General features: G+C 49.2%; 1 protein-coding gene across 6 annotated transcripts in view; it reads right to left on the reverse strand.

Annotated features, from left to right (window-relative positions):
- Positions 1–6320, reverse strand: part of Dennd2a (DENN domain containing 2A) — a 91866-nt gene extending 85546 nt beyond the window's left edge. The window contains exon 1 of one of the 6 annotated variants that reach the window (XM_085683744.2): positions 6149–6320. The gene's annotated coding sequence lies outside the window, so the exon portion shown is untranslated. Of the gene's footprint in view, positions 1–5438; positions 5477–5747; positions 5989–6148 lie in introns of those variants that run through there. The other 5 variants (XM_085683745.2, XM_087901856.1, XM_087901859.1 and 2 more) reach the window with 5 other exon arrangements.
- Positions 6321–17767: the final 11447 nt, after the last annotated feature.

Genomic DNA, 17767 nt, shown 5'->3' on the forward strand with positions numbered 1-17767 from the left:
GCACCAAAGGTGAGGGCTGAGCTGATCACTTGCCTCCTGTTATCAAAGCACAGACAGCAGCCTTTCTGTTCTTGACCTCTGAGAAGACATTCAGGATAGCCTAGAGCAGCCTGCTCTAGAATTCTGGATTCTGAGGAAGCCTGAGGTTCTGGTGGCAACACGGTCCACACGTGAACATTCGAGATTCTCGATTGGGCCCAGGGCTGGGTCCCTAGTGCCACAGAGGGGCAAGAATGTGGGCTGAGAGGTTCAGCCCTGAGATCTTACAGCTCAGAGAGTGTGTGGCCATCATTCTTTGAGAAAGTCATCTCACCAGTATCTCTCTAAGAAACAATCCAGGGAAGCCTCAGGAAAGGGATCCCCGATCCCCAGTCGAGCAATACAGAAGGACCTGCAAAGATCTTGAGGTGAGCCAGGCGGTGGTGGCGCTTGTCTTTAATCTCAGCACTCGGGAGGCAGAGGCAGGAGCATCTCTGTGAGTTCGAGGCCAGCCTGGGCTACAAGAGCTAGTTCCAAAGCTACAGAGAAGCCCTGGCTCAAAAAACCAAAAAAGAAAGAAAGAAGGGGGGGAGGAAAGAAAGGAAGAAAGGAAGAAAGGAAGGAAAGAAGGAAGGAAGGAAGGAAGGAAGGAAGGAAGGAAGGAAGAAAGAAAGAAAGAAAGAAAGAAAGAAAGAAAGAAAGAAAGAAAAAGATCTTGAGGCTAAGCTGGGCAGCGGTGTGGCATGCCTCTAATCCCAGCGCTCGGGGACAGAGACAGATCTCTGAGTGTGAGGTTAGCCTGGTCTGCAGGGCGAGTTCCAGGACTATCAAGGCTCGAGTAAAACCCTCTGAAAAAATGAAAGATCTTGAGGTGAGGCAGCAAGACGAAGAGCTACACAGAGACTGGGATACGTGCCCCCAAGCAGGGTCCGCCTAGGCTACTTGCTATCTGTGATCAGCCCAAATTTCTCCAGGGACCTTTTGGGACCCAAGGTTTATCAGCCTTCGGGCAAGGAGCCCTCTCAGAGGATGAAAACTACAATCCTGAACCTTAAAATCATCTGAAGACCAGCCCCTCCCCAAAAACATCTGAAGACCACCGCCTCACAAAAATCAAAACGATACTAACCCCCCCCCCACACACACACACACAAAACTGTGTGCTTAGGACCACTCTCAGAAAAAAAAAAAAACATTGTTTTGCCTTATTTGGTACGAAGGTGAATGAGAACAACAGTTATTTTAAAAATCTCTCTCCCTAGGCCGAGGGATGTAGTTCAGTGGTAAGGTGCTTGCCTAGTATGTATAAACCCCTGCATTTGACTGTACACCACAAAACAACGCTCCCCAAACGTCCCCCTCTGGCATTTAAATATACATTCTAAAATACAAGTCTAAAATATTAAGAAATTTGATCCAGGTAGTGGTGGTGTATGCCTTTAATCCTAGCACTTGGGAGACAGAGGCAGGTTGGTCTCAGTGGGTTCAAGGCCAGCCTGGTCTACAAGAGCAAGTTCCAGGACAGCCAGGATTGTTACACAGAGAAACACTGTCTTGAAAAACCAGAAAGAATGAAAGAGATTTGAGGCAGATATGATGGTGTGCACCTGTAGTTCGGCCTTGAAAGACTGAGCCATTTCCAACGCTGTGTCCCCAGAAGTCCCAGGGCATTGGAATACTCAGTTCCCAGCTGGCGGCTGTTTGGGGAGGATTAGGAGGTATGGCCTTACTGGAGTAACTATATCCCTGCGGGTGGGCTTTGAGGTTTCAAAAGTCTCCCATCATTTTGAGTTAGCTTCCTCTGCGTCTCATTTGGGGTTTGAGATGTCCGCCCTCAGCTGCTATTCCAGCTGCCATCGCGGGCTCTAACCCTTCGGAACCATTAGTTCCAAATAAACTCTTTCTTCTGAAAGTTGCCTTGGTCATGGTGTTTTATCAAAGCAACAGAAAAATCACGAATACAGAAGGCTGAGGAGGAAGAATCACAAGAGCAAGGCTAGTCTACATGGTGAAATTCTGTCTCACAAAGAAACTTGGGGGTGGGGAGGTGAGGCTGGTGAATTAAGAGCAGGTACTGAGCTTACACAGGATTTGTATCATTCCCAGCCTTCATGTCAGACAGCTCACAATCACCTGCCATTCCAGCTCCAGAGGATCCTATATCTTCTTCTGGACTCAATGGGCACCCATACACACACACACACACACACACACACACACACACACACGCACACAGTTTAAAAAAACAACAACTTCAAAAGAAAGACACTGGAGAGCTGGCTAGCTGTAAAGAGCACTTGTTACTCTCACAGAGGATCCTAGTTCAGTTCCCAGAATCTTCTTGGTGTCTCACAACCATCTTACTCCTGTCCCAGGAAATCTGAAGCCTTCTGACCTCCATAAGCACCGGGCATGTAGCTAGTGTACATACATATACACAGGCAAAACACTCATATACATACAATAAAATAAATCTTAAAAAATATATAATAAAAGAAAGAAAAGGGGGTGGAAAGATGACGCAGCAGTTAGAAGGATTAAGAGCACTGACTGCTCTTCCGGAGGACCCAGGTTTGATTCCCAGCACCCAGGTAGCAGCTCACAACCACCTGTAAGTCTAGTCTCAGGAGCTCCAATCTTCTGCTGGCCTCTATGACTACCTCAGGTCTAGAGCAACAGTGTGGGTTTTGGTGAGGGTGAAATGTCAGCCGGGGTACACGAACACACATGCAGGCCAAACACCGCATATAAAAATTTAAAGCAAATAAATGAAGATAGAGAAAAGAAACTTGGCAGGAGAGCAGAAGCCCACACCTCCCCAGTGCTAATGTAAGCTATAGTGAAGTGAGACCTGCCACAAAGCCTACAGAGCTCATTAGCAAGGCTGTGGCCACCGATTCTGTAGGCTGTCCACCCTGTGCAGACCTCAGGGGGAAGGGTCACTAGAAACCTGTGTGGGACTAGAAACCCAGCTCACTCTTTCAGAAACTTCTCCTGTGCAAACAATCCCCCATCCACCAGACCTCTCAAGGAGAGTTCGGATCTGGTGAATCCTACCCACCCCTTTAGGTGCAGACTCAGTATCAAGGCCCAAGGGCAGAGGGAACTGGGATTTGTCAATCAGGAGAGGAACCTGAAATGCTGCTCCCAAGGCTTCTGCCCATTTTGCCACTGAATGGCATTTCAGGACGCTGGTGATTCTGGCACACTAGGGTCTACCTGGTTCCCCTTCTCTACACCTGGATCTCTGCCAAGCCACTGACAGATGGAGACTAATGCACCACCTTCCTGTTTGTGGCCGGGTAACCGGGTTGCCCTATCTTCTACATTCAGAAGTACGTCACTTCCTATGACATCCCTGTCCCGTCCCTATAGGTGTCTCCTGTCTCTGGTGGCACTGTACCACGACTGTTCACACGCCAGCTGACATCACCAAAACCCAAGCTGTTCTTCCAGACCTGTGGTAGACGGAACAGGAGGATAGTCTTGTGGGGCTTATCGTCTCATCTCTTGTAACACTGATAAGGACCCCCCCCCCCCCCCCCGGTCTTATCTATGCTTGTCATTTTGTTTACAGGATGAAGACTTTACCCCTCCCCCCCATCACTCCCTAGTCTTTACATGAAGTTCTCCGGATGAACTCCCAGTTGAGTTCAATTCCAGGAAAAAATCTGCTCTGAAAGTTCATTTGTATGCTTTCTGTTGTCCCCGATCCAAAACTATGCAATCTAGTGCATTTTTGTTTGTTCCTAAGCTGCCAGAAAACTGGAAGCCAAGTTCATTGTCCAAGTGCTGCAATCTGCTCCATTCAGGCCATTCAAAACGTCCCTTTTCTTTTGCTTCCTCCTGCTGAGCATCTCTGGGTTCGGGTTTAGTTTAAGTAAGTGCCTACAATCAGCACCCTTGCCTACCTCTCGACGCCACCCATCCCTCCCGCCTCACCACTGCCGCTCCACCAGGATGCAGAGCCCAGGTCTCCCTGGCATCAAGGGTAGAGTGAGCTTTCTAAGACACAAAACGGGTCCAGCACTCCTATTTTGGGGAACTCCTCATTCTATATTTTACCTTGCCTGCCTTGGTGAGACAGACAGACAGACACACACACACGCACACACACGCACACACACGGGAGTGGGTATGTGTGTGCGTGTGTGTGTGTGTGTGTGTGTGTGAAGGCTCTGACTCCGTGCTGCAGCCACACTAGATTCTCCCCTGTACCTGCCTCTTTTCTCTCTTTGTATGTTGTTCTCTCTGCCCCAATCTTCCCCGAGCTTTCTTGGCGAAGAAGCGACTCCCAAGCATCCCCTCTGAACCTGGGACCCTCTGGATTCTCCTAGTTCTGTGGCATGCAGCAGGAATATCCAGGCCAGACTAGAATAGTATTTTCTGGAAGGAAGGAAGAGGCTGTCTTGAGCACTGTGTCCCCACCGACTACCATACAGAGCATTTTACGAGTGAAGCTATGTCCAGACAGGGTGCAAATCTTCCAGAATGAGCATCCAGACGGAAGACTCTCTGCCAGCGTCTGCATTACCCTACCTACAAAGAGTCTCTGAGGAATAGCGAAATGGCTTGGCAGGTAAAGGTGCTGCCGATCCTGAGGGCACACGAGGGGAGAGGGCAGGACGAACTCCGACAAACTTTCTTCTGATCTACATGCACGCCTGATGGCACACACACAATAAGCAAAAATATAATAAAAACTGTTTCGATTTTAAAAAAGACTCAGAGCCAGAGATATAGCTTAGTAGGTAGAGAGCTCACCTCTCATGCAGGAAACCCTAGGTTTGATCCCCAGTGTCTCAAACAGGTGTGTGCCACACTCCTGTAACTCCGGGGCTTGGGAGATGGCTTGTCAGTTAAGAGCCCTGGCTGTTCTTCCAGAGGACCTGGGGTTGGATGCCTAGCACTCACATGGAGGCTCACAACTGTCAGTTACTCCTGTGAACCCGCGCCACAGCCTCCTTGGACACTGTACACACATGGTGCACAGACATCTATTCAGGCAAACACTCATAAAAATAAATCAAATCTCAAAACATTTAAATTTAAAATCACGTTCAAGGTCTGTCTAAGCTACCTGAGACCCTGACCCTGTTTCAAGAAACAAAACAACAACGAGGACAACAACAGAAAGTCCCTGAACTGAGCCTGACTGCGCCGACCAGTAATCCTGCCCTTAGAGAGCGAAGGCAAGAGGGAGGATTATAAATTTGACGCCAGCTTGGGTCACATTCTGAGACCCTGTCTCAAATCAACTACAGTCTGTTTCAGTTTGCCCTCAGCTTCCTCTCAGAAGCTCCACTTCCTCCTCTGTGGGCCATTCCCTAAACAAGTCTATTCCACTCTTCGGGTGTTTGCTATGGAAGGAGAAAGGCTCCAGTCACCACCGCAGGTGCAAGCGTTTCATGACAAATCATTGTAAAGTGCAGAACACTATTACCACACCCCACAATTACCTGTCATTTGGGGAGTTGAAGTCTCGGGGCACGCCAGGATTTTTGGAATTAAACCCAAAGCCATCAGAGCAGTGGGCCAGAAGTCAGCCTGCTTCTTCCTCAGCAGACTGGTTAAATCAGGGATCCCGCACTTTCCTAGTTACAATCCAGGGCCAAGGAGGGCAACCCCCCCGCCCCTCAGCTTCCTGTCCCTGCTCATCCCTACGGATTCCAGGCGTTGGGCTCCCTCTGTCTCAGTGGTCTGACTCCTCCATATCTCGCTGCCCCTCTTACACAAGATTATATTCTGTGTTGTTAAAAGAGACTTACCCTGGGCTCCATCGGCTCCCAACTCCATCCTTGACGGGAGAGTGGGAAGTAAACCCCAAGGCTCCCCACTTTCCAACACTGCAAATCCTGACTCCAGCCGTCTGGACTTCCCCACCCTCTTACACACGCGCACTCACTCTCAGGCGTCCCGGAGCTCCGGCACAGCGCAGGGCCGGGCTCTACCCAGTGGCTGCAACTTTCTTCGGCCTCGAAGTCAGCCCGGCCCGGGGAAGAGATCTGGATGGCTCTCCGCGCGCGTCCCTAGGGTCGGGCTGAAAAGTTCCCAGCGCCGCCTACGGGGAGCCCCGGCTCGCCCCAGCACACTTTCCTCGCCGCCCTCCACCCCCCCCCCCCCCCGGCTTTCCCCCGAGCTCGCCCCGCACTCCGGCGCCCGGTCCTACCTCCCCGCAGGCGGCGGCTCCGCGGGTTCCGGGGCGCAAGTCGCGGACGCCCGTGGCGGCGGCGGCGGGGGCCTGGGGCGCCATGGCCCGCAGCCCTCCGCGCCTTTGTCCGCGCGGCCTCCCCCGGCCGCCGCGAGCCCCTCGGGTCCCCGCCGCGCGCGCTCCCGTCCGATCCCCGCCGCCTCCGACCTCGGAGACGCGCTGCGTCCCCTCCCTCCGCCCACGCGCGCGCCCCCTTCCTCTGCCTCGGGCTGCGCCGCGTCCGTCTGCCGCGACGCGCGCCCCCTCCTCCCGACCCATCCCGCGGCTCCAGTGAGCTAATCCGCAGCTGGCGGGCGCCCGGCCGGTTGCCACAGCAACCACTCTCCCAGGGCCCGCCGCCGAGAGGGAGCCACGGTAAACAGGACCTTCTGCCGCACTCGCCCCCTAGCCTTTCGGGGGTGGGGGGAGATGGTGGCTTAACCTTTTCTGTGCTGAAGATCGCCGCATGGGTTCTCTTCTACCCCGGCCGGGGTCCATTCTTGAAGCGCGCTTAGCCGGAGGCCGAACACCAGACAACACCGTAACCACGCTCCCGGCCCTAGCTTTGTTTCTGGTCAGTTAGCAAGGAGCTAAACTGCTGGACACCTCAGGCAAAATTGGGTTCCACATTTGCCCTCAAGCAACTGACAGTCATGAGACAGGTCTTCGAGACCCACCAACCCACGTTCGCCCACAAGCAACTCACAGTCATGAGACAGACTATTAGGACCCACACGAGTCCATATTTACCCCCAAGCAACTCACAGTTGCTGTAGGAGCGGGCCATAAGGACCCACGGGTCCATCTCCCATCAGAAGGGTACAGAAAGGGATCTAAGGTCACCAGAAGGCAGGCTGGTCAGGAAAAACTATCAGAGAAGTGACTTTTTACTGCCCACTGGTCCTTCTTACCCAGGGCAAGATCAAAGCACACTTGCAGGATGTTTTAGGATGGTAGGATCGCTAAATAGAAGCCCACTTGAAAATGTCGTAGGCTTCAAGGGAGTCAGGAACACAGGCTGGGGCATTCAATGAAGTCCTCTGGAGCTCTGATGGCCTGGGAAGCTGAATCAATTGTAAAAAGTGGAGAAAGAGAGAAAAAGTCAGTCTGGGAAGAGGGGAGCTCCCTCATGGTATCTGGAGAACCTTTAAGTAAGGGAATAAGGTAAGATGGGTAGACTGAAGAGTTTCAAGAGGTTTGGGCAAAATTTGAATATTATGCTGAAGGCAATGGGACCCAAGTAGAGGAATGCCAAACAATAATTCCTCAGCCTGACAGTGACAGTTTGTCTGTCCTGGGGGGGGGGGGGTAGGTGCCAGCCAGTCTCTACACTGGAAATGTCATTCTTGTTTATAGTTTAGAGACCTCCAAAAGAGTTGACCTATGTTTCTGGAGATGGCCTAGTGGCTTCATGCTTGGGTTGTGTGTGGGGAGAGGTGTCAGCACAGACCTGGACTTCTTACAACTTCACAAAGTGGGTACTTGGAAGAAAAATAGTGCTGCATCTTAAGAGGAAGGCCCCTTGCCTGCCATGCCTGTAATCCCAACTTCCCCGGAGACTGAGATCCTTGTGCAAGGGTGGGGAACAGACCCTGGGGTAGGAATAGACAGTTGGACACCAGTGGGAGGGGACGGGGGGAGTGCAGACTTCAGATACCAGGCAACTGGGATTTACTTAGAGTCACAGGGAAAGAAGCTGCATCTCCTTCATGGCTGAGGGGTTTGCTCATTGCGTAAGATCTTTGAGGCCTTTGTAAATTCTTCATGCCACACCCATCTCAATGAAGCGCTGTAGACTTTCAGAATAGACCTTTGCCAAGTTCAAGCATTTGTTTGTTTTTTAAAGTGTTAGTATTCAAATTATTGCTTTGTTTGCATCCTTCTAAGCCCTCGCTCTCTAAATAAAGATCAAAGGCTTGGCTGCTCGAGGGTTAATTACTCCCAGGACCACAGGGTATCCTGATCCCGCAGCAGCAAACTGGCAAAGTTCAATGGGAACTGAGCCAAGAGCCCAGCTGGCTGCTCCCCCAGCCCAAAGCACAAAAGAGCCTAGGAGCTTTTGAGTGTGCGGCTTTGAGATGGCTAGTTACATCTTAGGTGGACATCACGAAGCTTGGACTGAGGAGTCTGTCCTTTGGCAACTCCTAGGCCACCATTTTATCATGGAATTCTGGGCACTAACTTGTCTTAGGAAAATACCCTTGCTTCTGCCCCCTGGGTCAGATTTTTTTTTTTTTTTTTTGATTTTTTGAGACAGGGTTTCTCTGTAGTTTTTGGTGCCTGTCCTGGAACTAGCTCTTGTAGACCAGGCTGGCCTTGAACTCACAGAGATCCGCCTGCCTCTGCCTCCCGAGTGCTGGGATTAAAGGCGTGCGCCACCACCGCCCGGCCCCTGGGTCAGATTTTGATGAATGCCTTCCCACCCCAGCCCCACCACTTCTGCTGCTCCCCTTGTTGGGTCATCCTGTGGCTCACCATGACTCAGATCGACTCACTGTCCTCTCCCCACTTTCTTCGTTGGTGTCCAGTTTTCCCAGCTGAGGATACTTTTGGTCCCATCTAAACCCTGGTGAGTTCCTAGCCCCAGTAGCTTAAAGTTGCCCCCGCCCCGCCTTATACGCACGCACGCACGCACGCACGCATGCACACGGTGGATACCCAGTGCCAGGCTGCTCCAAAGCACACATACCTTACTCTCCCTGTCTGTCCTCAGCTTCTCTCTGGGTTGCAAAATGAGACCCGAGGTAGGTATAAAGTCAGCTTTCTGTATCTGAAGGAGTATGGCTTCAGCAACTCCCTGGATACCATAATGTTTGAATTTTCAAGTAAAATGGTTTCAAATCTGCATATATATATGACATGAATTCTTCCATACTCTTTAACTCTAGATTATTATTACTTACTTCTATATAATCCAATGTACTATGCAATTATAAATAATTACATATATATTGAACTATTTTCTTTCTTTCTTTCCTTCTTTCTTTCTTTCCTTTGCTTTTTGACACAAGATTTCTCTGTGTGTAGCCCTGACTGTCCTGGAACTTTCTATGCAGACCAGGCTGGCCTCAGACTCACAGAGATCTGCCTGCCTCTGCCTCCCATGTGCTGGGATTAAAGACATGTGCCACTACCTCCTGGCTATATTGAACTATTTTCAATAGCTGTTAGACTCTATTGTTGTGGCTTTTTTTCTGTCTGAAAATTTTCTGTGTATGGGTGTTTTGCCTGTGTGTGTCTGTGCACCACGTGTGTGCCTGGTGGCAGCAGACGTGAGAAGAGGGCTTCAGATCAGGATGCTGGAACTGGAGTTACAGATGGTTGGGCCGTGAGTCACTATGTATGTGCTGGAAATTGACGGGAATCCTCTGTAGAGCAGCAAGTGCTCTTAACCGCCATCTCTCTAGCCCTTGCTTTTTGTTGTTGTTATTTGTTTTTTATTTGATTTTGTTTGTTTTAATACTATATCTTATATTCTAGTCTGGCCTCTAATTTTCTAAGTAGCCAAGCATTTTTAACTCCTGACCTCCTGACACTCCCTCCCCAGCGCTGGGATTACAGGTGCGTACTGGCATACCTGACTTTAGATTCTAAAGGGGATGAGAACAAGGAAAAAGACTATACATGCCTTGCATGGTGATGTGGGATTCCCCTCTATATGCTGTGAATATGTTTTATTACCATTGGTTAATAAAGAAGCTGCTTTGGCCTATGGCAGGACAGAATATAGCCAGGCAGGAAATCTGAACGGAGATTTAGAAGAAAGAAGATCGAGTCAGAGAGACAGACACAGGAACCTTACCGGTAGGCCACGGCCTCGTGGTGATACATAGATGAATAGATAGATGTTCGTTTAAAATGTAAGAGCTAGTCAGAAATACGTCTGAACCATTGGCCAAGTGGTGTTGTAGTTAATATATAGTTTTGTATGATTATTTGGGCCTGGGCAGCCGGGAAACCAATGCGCGGTCTCCGCTTACAACATGGCGCTGCCCATTTCTCATCCCAGCTCTCGGGAGACTGAGGCAGGAGGATCATGAGTTCAATGTCAGCCTAAAATACATAAATCTCCCAGGGACCCCCAGCACACACACAGGTGTATATTTTCAGTTGTATGTATATCTCAGAATATTTTCCACCAACCATCGGCTGCATCTCAGACTTTAGACTCCCCAGATGTGGAGGCACAGGTGTGGAGGGCTGGCTATGATCTGGCTCAAACTGGGAAAGGTGAGGACGAGACAAGGGGACAGAGCTGACCTCTTGTGAGCCTTTGATTCTGCTTTCTCCAGATGGCATAGCCTTGGACCACTGCAGAACATCTGTCACTTCCTTTCCCTCCTCTTCCTTCAGGGTTCTGTTGAAGAGCATAGGCTTGGGAGTAGATAGCCAGATCCAGTTCCAGAAGAGGTTACTTGGCCTCTGAGACCTGTATCTTCATGGGTAAAGTGGAGATAGAACCAGTTGTAGCCACTTCACTGTGTTGGTGAGGAGGAAGTCAGGTAATAGGGGAAAGGATCGCTACTGTGTCTGACCCAATGAGAGGAGAAGTCTCTCGGGTCTTCTGTTATTCTCTCTCTCTCTCTCTCTCTCTCTCTCTCTCTCTCTCTCTCTCTCTGTGTGTGTGTGTGTGTGTGTGTATGTGTGTATGTGTGTGTATGAGAGAGAGAGATCAGGAGGAAGGTGTGGTATGTGTGTGGGTCCTCCAAAGGCTGGAGGAAGGTGTGCTGTCAGGTGCCCCTCCATCCTCCATAACTCTCCACATCGTCCCTTTGAGGCAGGGTCTCTCTTTGAACCCGGAGCTTGCATTTTGTCTTTGTTTTTGGCTAGGGTAGCAACCAACAAGCCCCCGTGATCCTCATGTCTCTGCTTTCCCCAACCAGGGCCTGGTGAACAGTGGGTGTGAAAGCATATAGGCTGCAGAGATGGCTCAGTGGTTAAGAGCACTGTCTGCTCTTCCAGGGGTCCTGAGTTCAAGTCCCAGCTACCACGCGGTAGCTCACAACCTTCTCTAGTGAGATCCGATACCCTATTCTGGCATAAAGGTGTTTAAGCAGATAGAGCACTTACATTCATACATAAAGTAAACAAGGAAAGAAAGGTTTTCTCTGTCTCTTTCTCTCTCACTTTTGTTTTCTCTGCTTTTCTCCTCTCCCCGTGAATACAGGGTGTGTCAGACTCCAGAGAGAGAATCGGGCAGTTTTTCTTTTCTCCCATCAGAGCCTTCTACCAGAGTGGTAACCAGCCAAAAGTTCACATGCTTCAGCTGTCAGCCACCAGCCAGGGAGCTGAGAGGGAGACCTCCAGGTTCCTGAACAGGTTAGTTCCGCTGAGAGTGCAGATCTCACCCAAAGAACAAACCTCTGGACATCACCCTCACATTTTCTCATTTCTAGCAAGAATCCTTCTGGATGCTAAATTTTCCTGAGCACCTCTCTGTTCCCAGCACTGTTCCCTGTCATGTCATATGTGTCTCACTGAGGAGCACAGGGCCTGGTCCTGTCGACTGAACCCAAGTCCTTTCTGTCTCACCACGTTGCTTGGAAGAATGGTTCTGCCAGCTCCACCTACTTTTCAAGATTTCTCGAGCAGCATCCAATCCATGTCTTGCCTATGGTTCCCCCTGGTGGAAGGTGCAGACAGTGCAGCGACTTGGGGCACTCAGATCTGCTTTCCTCTATGCGCCAGGCCTGGTGTACTGGACTGGTTTCATTTGGGTTCTTGGCAGAATCTTTCCTTCTCTGTACTGACTCTCTTGTCTGTCACAGCATAGGTGAGACGTATACACAGAGTCAGTGATGGACAAGACATCTGGAAAGCTGATGTGGAGAGAAGAAACACGGATCCATCCGATAAAGAAGGACAAAAGAGGAACCTGTCAAGGGGCGGGGAAAGTCAGTGTCTCATTTTGACACACTCTTGATGATGACTCCATCCATCTGGAGAACACATCACCGGGGCACTCAGAGCTTGTGGAAACACCCAGGAGAGCCCTTTTCAGTCTTCCATGGGCACCTGCTCCTTTCCACCTGAGGAGGTCACCTCCTCTGGCCTGTCCTTCTCATGACCAGACCCATCCTTGACTCTGTCTCTCTCAACAGGGTATTAGCAGAATTCTTGGGGGGGGGGAAAGAAGCCAGACATGGTTGGGCAGGCCTTTAATCCCAACATTTAGGAGGCAGAGGCAGGCAGATCTCTGTGAGTTTTAAGGCCAGCCTGGTCTACAAAGAGATTTCCAAGATAGCCAAGGCTGTTATAAAGAGAAACCATGTCTTGAAAAACAAAACAAAACAAAACAAAAAGTTGGCTATGAGTTTAAATGCTGTCCTGCATTCAGAGAAAAAGATTACATATATGGAAAAATAAATTTACTCAAATTTTTGGCTAGAACTAGGGATTCTTTTCTTCTTCTTCTTCTTCTTCTTCTTCTTCTTCTTCTTCTTCTTCTTCTTCTTCTTCTTCTTCTCCTCCTCCTCCTCCTCCTCCTCCTCCTTCTCCTCCTCCTCCTCCTCCTCCTCTTCTTTTTCTTCTTTTCCTTCTCCTTCTTCTTTTTTCCTTTTTTTCAAGACAGGGTTTCTCTGCGTAATAGCTTTGACTGTCCTGGAACTTGATTTGTAGATCAGGCTGTCCTAGAACTCACAGAGATCCGCCTGCCTCTGCCTCCTGAGTGCTGGGATTAAAGGTGTGTGTCACTGCTATAACTGGCCCCTATAATGTTTTAAGTTTACAGTTTTGGTTCCCAGTCCTAGATATCCCGATCTCTGAGAAAAGAAGATGAATCTGTGAGTGAATGCCAGTGTAGCTCTTCATGTCCACTGTGAGCCCAGGACACACAAGACATCAGGCTAACTCTGAGGCTGGGACTTCTGTGTGTCCTTCTGAGCTTATGATGTACAGCTCTCCACCTCGTTTGTTTCTGGCATCTTCTCTGCCCGAGCCTCCATGTTTAGGAGGAGTAGGGAGACAAGAATCCCCAGGGAAGAGTTTATTAACACAACAGTGTGAGCTGGCACTGAACTCAGACATGAAAACCCTACTAGTTTGTTCTCCCCCAGCTAAAACTCACCTTGTGTCCAGACCTCAGTGGTTGCTTCCTTCACGGCGTTCCCAGAGGTCACCCTTAGCCGAGAAGAGAGCATTTCATCTGGAAAAGCCTAGTATCTATTTCCTACCTTGCCCAGGTCACAGATTTAATCAAAATAAAAAGGATTGACTAGCATTGAGCCAGGTGATGTGAACTGCCGAGCTGGTGTTGTGATCGCGGGTGAATCAACCCTTCCCTATTCTCAGGTCCCTGGGCAGACGGTTAGGTGTCTCTTCGGGAACTCCTGCTCCACCCACAGCCCCCTCAGGTTGGCAGAAGCACCACATAGCCACCATTCCCTCTCGAGTTCTGCCTTTCCTTCAGTAGATGTCAGGTGGTACGAATGCTCGCAGGCCTTGCCTGGGAGGTAGGTCCCAAACTAGCTTCTCATTTAGTGGAAGAGCTGACCAGCCAGAGGCCAGTTGGTTGGCTGCCTTGCCAAGGACAGTGCCATCTTGAACATCATGGCTACCAGTCAGACCTTTTGTTGTTGTTGGGTTTTGTTTTGTATATTGTTTATTTATGTGTGCCTGTACAGGCATGCAGGCACCCATGGAGGTCAAAAGAGGGTGTTGGGGTTACAGGCAGCTGGACATCAGACATGGGTGCTGGGAGCCGGACTCTCGTCCTCTGAAAGTGCTGCAAGTACTCCTAAGTGCTGAGCCATGTATCCAGCTTTGGTTTTGTTTTTGAGACCAGGTATCACGCTGTAGCCCAGGCTGGCCGGAAACTCATAGCAATCCTCTTGCCTCAGCCTCCCGAGTACCAGAATGCAGGAATGAGGCACCAGCCGGGTCGGGTTTTCAGAACAGATCGTCACAGCCCTCCAGGTCAGCAGAACTACCGAGTCTACCTCATCTGAGCTGGAGGGATCTCAGAGATAGGTGCACCCATACTTCCCAGGCAGAAGAGAAGGGCCTGTCCTCACAGTGTTAGCACGAGTCTGGAATCTGGGGAGGCCCGCGGGGTGCTTTAGCAAAATCAGAAGATCAGAAGATGGAATTTGAGTGGGAAAAATTCTCCTGAGCAGGGCTACAACGAGCAGAAAAGAAAGGGAGAGGGTGTTGAGCAGGCCCTCATTAGACTTGGAGGCAGCACTGCAGGGCGTGGTTGAGAATGGCTTTCTCCTTCTCTCTTGAGAGTGCTGAGATTTTTCACCCATGTGTGTGGTTGTATGGGGGTGACTAGAAATGCATATAAATATTTATTTAAATGGTGATATATAGTAAATAGACATAGATTTTTAAATGGTGCTGAATATTAAACCCAAAACCTCACACACACCAAGCAAGTGCTCTTCTCACCTACAGCTTCCTCCCATGGCCAAAGTTTTTACACCAAGCTCCAACTTTCTGAGGGGCAAATTGCAGGCCAGGTGTATCACATAGGACTTGGAGTGGGGTCAAGGGGCTGACCCTCTCAAACATTTCTTAGCTAGATAATCACCTTGACCTTGTGGAAAAAGAGGAGGTGGAAAAAGACAAACTCTAGCTACTCAGCAGCCGTTTTGAACTGTGAGGAATAACGGTTCCCAGTTTACCTGCTGCCAGTTATGGTGTTAATGCAGTCGCAAGAGACCTGCAGGGCCAAGGGTTGTTTCTGACGCTGTGTGGGGAGAGGGCAGAGATGCAGCTAAATACCCTCCAGTTATAGGACACCCCCAACACACACGCACACACACACACACACACACACACACACACACAGAGAGAGAGAGAGAGAGAGAGAGAGAGAGAGAGAGAGAGAGAGCACAGGAGCAGAGAATCATCTTGCCCAGAATGTCAAAAACACAGAAATTAGAGTAGAGAGCCGGCTTAGCAGCTTAGCAGTTAAGAGCACCGGCTACTCCTCCAGAAGACCCTGGTTCAATTCCCAGCACCCACATAGCAGTTCACTGTGACTCCAGTCCCAGGGATCCAATGACTTCTTTTTGATTTCCACCAGGCACACATGTGATGCATAGATGTACATGCTAGTAAAATACCCATATCCGTGAACTAAGAAAACAAACCTGCACTTCTTTCTCCAGGACACTAGATGTGCCCTGCTTCACCTCTGCCAGATGCTAAAACGTTAGAGTCCTGTGCAAAGAGACGTCTAGACAGGTTTAATATCTCGGTTGCCCTTCCGAGGCAGGTCTGGAACCCTCGGGAACCTTGGCTGCACTTCAAGGTGAGTAGTGCCACCTAGTGGAAATAAAATGAACCACGCCAGCAGGGAAGAATTGGATACAGCTCTCGCTGTTGAGGAGAAGCAGGAAATCAATGAAGCTTAAGCAAAGGAGGGCAAATGGGCTGTAGAAAGGAAGCCAGCGCCATCGTGTGCAGAGTCTTAAACTCGACTGGAGATGAATACTGGCGGGAACCGGTGTTTAGAGGTGTGCTGGGCTCAGGTGCTGTTGGGAGCAGTGGTGAAGGAGGAGGTTTTGTTCTAGCTTCATTTATGTGGCTGTGGTAAGACATCCTGATGTTAAACAATTGGGGGGGGGGATGAGTTATTTTGATTTATAAATTTGCTTATTTTTAATTTTTTTTTTTTTGAGACAGGGTCTCACTATGTAGCTCTGGCTGTCCTGTAGCTCACTATGTAGATCAGGCTGGCCCTGAACTCACAGAGATCCATCTGCTTCTGCTTTCTAAGTGCTGGGATTAAGGGCATGCACCATCATGCCTGACTATTTTGGTTTATATTCCAAGTTACCACCCATCACTGAACAAAATTCAAGGCAGGAACTCAAACAGCTAATCAGTCATATCACATGAACTTGCTCTCATCTGACTTTCTCCTGTCCTGTATAGTTCAGGATCTCCTACCTAGGGAATGATGCCACCCACAATAGGCACCCACTTCCATGCTGAGAATTGGCTGTTAGTTTACTTATTTGGGGGTGGGGCGTGAAGTGGGGTGGGGTGGATATGGGCTTTAACAGTAGCAAACTGAAAAACAATATTTATTCATTTGTTTATTTTAAGATAGGGTCTTCTGTACCCATGCTAGCTTTGAACTTTTGTTCCTCCTGCTTCTACTCCCTAAGTGTTGAGATTCCACATGTGAACTACTATGTCCATCTGGCAGGACTTGTTTTCTAAATATTTTTATTGATTTAGACAGGGTTTCACTATGTAGCCCGGGCTGGCCTGGAACTCACTATGTAGAACAGGCTGGCCTTGAACTCACAAAGATCTGTCTGTCTTTGTCTTCTGAGTGCTGAGATGAAAGTCATTGATGTGCCACCATGCCAAGTCAGGACTTTATTTTAAATGAGCTCTTTTGCTGGGCATGGTGGCGCACACTTATAATCACAGCCCTCAGGAGGCAGAGGCAGAAAGACCAGGAATTCAAGGTCATTCTCAGGAACAAGTCAAAATAGAGGCCAGCCTTGGCTACTTGAGATCCTGTCTTTAAGAAAACTTTACTTGGTAGCCAGACAGTGGTGGTGCATGCCTTTAATCCCAGCAGAGGCAGGTGGATCGTTGAGTTTGAGGCCAGTCTGGTCTATAGAGTGAGTTCCAGGACAGCCAGAGAGCTGTTAGACAGAGAAACCCTGTCTTGAAAAAAACCAATGCATTAATAGCTGGATAGATAGATAGATAGATAAAATTGCTTGGCATGATGCCTTAGGCCAAGCACTTGAGAGCTGAGGAAGGATTGCCTCAAATTCAAGGCCAGTGTAGCTCTAAGTGAAATCCAGATTAGCCTGGGTTATGGAGTAAGGCCTTGTCTCAAAATAATAACAGTGATAATATTGCTAATTAATAAAACAGAAAACAAATAGACAAAATCTTCCACAGTGCATCTCCCACGCCTGTTGTATGACTTGGGAGGAACAAAACTACTTCTGCTTTTATTTAGATGATAAAAACGAGGTGTTTACTAATTAGGTGTGGGGCTAAGCATGTCACATACATACAGCTTGCTTCTTTTAAAAACTATTATTTTATCTGTATGGGTGTATTGCCTCACTTGCAGAGGTCAGAAGAGAATGTTGGATCCCTCTGGAACGGGAGTTACAGACCGTAGTGCACAGCCATGTGGGTGCTGGGAATGGAGCTAATGTTCTTAACTGCTGAGTTATCTCTCCAGAACCCTCTGTCTCTTTTTGAGACAGGTATTTAACATGTATTCCTGGCTGGCCTGGAACTCCCAGGCTGACCTTGAACTCTGCCTGCCTCTACCTCTGAGTCCTGGGCTCCTCTGCCCAGCCTCTTCTTTTTTATTTTAATGGTATGGGAGGTCCTTCTGTCTATGTGCTGCTTTTATTGATTAATGAATAAAGAAACTGCTTTGGCCTGTAGCAAGGCAGAATTTGGCTAGGCTGGGAAACTAAACTGAATGCTGGGAGAAAGGAGGCAGAGTTGTAGGGCCCATGGGTCTACCCCTGCTCCCAGGCTTCATTTTGAGGACAGTCTCTGGCCAGTCAGCGTTTTCTGTTTGTTTCTGTTCTCCTGCCTGATGATTAGCTATAGGGCATTGTTTACTCCATCTTGGGTGTGGCAATTTCCCACCTGCCTGGG

Source organism: Myodes glareolus, chromosome 25 (assembly GCF_982192425.1).
Source record: "Myodes glareolus chromosome 25, mMyoGla1.1, whole genome shotgun sequence".
NCBI classification, from domain to species: Eukaryota; Metazoa; Chordata; class Mammalia; order Rodentia; family Cricetidae; genus Myodes; species Myodes glareolus.